Source organism: Nestor notabilis, unplaced genomic scaffold, assembly GCF_000696875.1.
Source record: "Nestor notabilis isolate BGI_N333 unplaced genomic scaffold, ASM69687v1 scaffold7230, whole genome shotgun sequence".
NCBI classification, from domain to species: domain Eukaryota; kingdom Metazoa; phylum Chordata; class Aves; order Psittaciformes; family Psittacidae; genus Nestor; species Nestor notabilis.
The window spans coordinates 39114-42240 of record NW_009909619.1 but is presented as its reverse complement, the minus strand read 5'-3'; the positions used below and the strand labels follow the sequence as shown (position 1 = coordinate 42240).

The window sequence follows — 3127 nt, the reverse complement described above, 5'->3', positions numbered from 1 at the left end:
GCGGAACCGCAGAGCTCTGGATTTAAGGCACCTCCTTTTTGCTGCCAATGCATGTTAGTCGTGGCATGTGAGGTCCCATGGGCCATTCCCACTGTGAGAACCCAACACCTCTGCCCTCAGCCTAGCAGCTGCGCTCCATGAGAGTCCCGTCTTGGGGCAAAACCTCACGAACATGCAAAATTCAGTTTGCTTCATTGATGGTAGGGCCAGAAAACTACTGTAACGGCTGATACCTTGTAAAAACCTATGGCTTGAGGTATATCTGTATTTAGTCCTAATTCGGGTCCAGTTGCTGTGGTTAAAATAGAGCTCATGTCTTATAAAAGGGTTTGATACTGATGTAAGCATCTCCAGCAGTGGAGAATCTAACACATTTTTTGCCGTGTAGTTGCAGTAGTTCATTCTGTTCAGTGTTGCAGTAGATGTACCTCATTTTTCATCTTGTCTGTTCTTGATTTCCAGCAACTGGATCTTTATTACAGCTTTGCTAGATCGAAAACATACTTTTATTGAATTCCTGTCTCCGCCGTGGGTTTTGCTGGCTGTGACTTAATAACCCTTTAGGCCTTCTGCATAGCCACCTGGGTGAAATTCTTTACTTCCTTGCTCTAGGCGGTGTTGTCTACTCTCTACTATTCTTATGGCTTTTGCAGTTTGCCAACACCTCCCTTGGATCGTGAATATCTAATCACAGTTTCCCGGTGGAGGCAGCATCGCTGCTTAAAGGCAGTGGTAGGATGCTCTCCAGGCCAGTGCTTCCCTCCTTCACATGGCTCGGGATCCTGCTAATCCTGTGCCCACTAAACTGTCCTGCCAGCTCAGGCCTCTGAGTTTCTCCATCAGCTTTTGGTGCGAGTTCAGGCTGCTGAGGATTGAGTTTGACATTCATTGAACATAGCTTGCTTTTTCAGTTGCTTGATGTATCTACTTACAGTGAAATGAACATTGCTTTGATAGCTTGAGCTTATCAGCAGACCTTGATCAATCTATTCAGTGATCAGTCCTTAATGTTCATTACTGTTTGCCCATCTATGCATTGTCATACAGACTTTTTTAGTAGAAATGGCTAGTTGTTTTTTTTGGAATGAAGGACATTCACTAGCAAAGGGCTGTGAACAACCTTCATAAGAAACAAACCTGTCTGATGTTGTTCCAGTATTTATCATTACTTTTTGAGATGTTATCATTTGGGTGATTTGAAATCATTCAGCAGCACTGGCTGACTTTATATCGTTTGAGGTTTTTTTAAGCTCATGTGGGCCAGACTGACTCAGCTCTCTTTAACATGTTTGCTGTGCCAGTACTATTATAATTATCAGCTAAAATTATCATGCTGGAAAAGATTGATAGTTTGACAGGATCTGTTTTTGGCAAGCCACATGTGGATGTTAAAAAATTGAAAGAACAGGATACAAGTCAAATCTTGTGTCAGCTTCTCGCCTGCAGCTGACGCCAGCATGTGGTGCCTGGGGCTGGCAGGATTCCCTGTCATTGCTAGTGCAGAAGCACTTTTCCTCCAGGTCCATAGAACTTCCCCAAGTCCTGGCAGTCATAAAAAATCCATGCTGGAGCCCAGCATGCTCCTTCACCAGGGCTTCAGAAACGCCTGGCGGGAGGGCAGGCAGGCTCCAGTTGCTTAAAGCATGTGTCACTTCGATCATCGCTCTCTGGTGCGCTCCCTGGGGATTCTTGCACTGCTGAATATTTGATCATGATCCTGTATAATTATCCATGTCCTTCAGATTTTGTCCAAGTACGTTGGGTGTTTCTCAGCTAACCTCATGCCTCTCTGCAGGCATGACTCGGTGCTGCTGTGCCAGCAGCCGCGTGTCAAGGCTTCCTTCTTACATGCTGACAGCTAAGAGGGACACTGCATGTTTGCTGTCACTTGTGCTTTGTGACCCCAGTGTGCTTTGGGGAAGTACAATGTAGGCTTCTGCCTAGCTTAGCTCATCCTAGAGTAAAAGTATAACAGATGTATTTGATTTCTTTATTTCTGTTTTTATTCCCACTAGCTGCTGAGTAGGAGCTACTACCAATAAGGGTTTTTGCAGAGGTGACTGAGTATAAGGGACTCTTCACATCTGAAGCTTTACTCCATGTAGTAACATCAGTGTTTCAGTGATTATAGAACAACTGCTGCTGGCAAGCACAAACCATAAGGCTGCTCTTGCCGCTGCTTTTCAGCACGGAGGGGTTTGGTTTACGGCTGCAATCTCAGAGCCAGCACAGTTGGTTGCTTGCTCTCTTCTTACTTCACACCGTATCTTTTAGGAGTAGGTAATTCAATTTTAAGGAAAAAAAAATTAACATTTAAACCAAACCATGTGTGTGTTTATACAGCGTGGGTTTGGCTCCATTTATACATAGGACCTGACGGGTACTGCTTATTCATCTTTGGAAGATACTGTTTGGTTTTTCTTTCTTCTTTTAAGCTGAGAGCTTTTCTTCCTAGCAGCACTCCTGTCTCTAAAGGTCCAGTGCCAAGCACAACCATGAGACATGGTTTCTGCCTCAGGTGGAGTCAACCCCGGTGCCTCCTTCCCAAATTAACGTGTGGTGCTTTGGAAGGAAGGGGTCAGTGTTCTGCGCTCCCCTCCTCTGTGCTGCTTGTCCAAACCAAAAGCCGAGCGCAGCTCCCAGGGGAGCAGTGCCGGTACCTGTCCTGGGAATCAGCTCTCCGGGGCGCAGGGAGGGGAGCATCGAGGCTCTGCTTGATCCTGGTGCTGCCTATGGCTTCTGGTGGGGTGAGATGGGAGGTTCGATGCTCTGGCTGGCCTAACAGCCAAGCAGAGCATGGCTGGAGGATGTCACGCTACACTGCAGCCCTGCTTTTCCGTTTCTCTCTTTTATTACTCTTTTCTACAGAGCAGCCTATCTTAATTGCTTGTATAGGAGATCATCCAAAGTACATTACTTAAAGATCAGCTTTTGAATTGATTTACAAAGCTGCACTATAACTTGACATATTGATGTTTCGCTGCTTATTCTTCTAATTACAGCTGAAAGGAAATTTGAGATAAGTATCATGTAATGAAGGAGCCAAAACCCTTAGGACAATTGGTTTGATGTTATGTTCTCTACTTGAATTAAACAGTTGGCTTTTTATCTTTAATTAATTAGGGGG

General features: G+C 45.0%; 1 protein-coding gene across 1 annotated transcript in view; it reads left to right on the top strand.

Annotated features, from left to right (window-relative positions):
* The window catches only part of AR (androgen receptor), a 25758-nt gene that overhangs the window by 11322 nt on the left and 11309 nt on the right, over positions 1–3127 (top strand). The gene's annotated exons all lie outside the window — the stretch shown is intronic.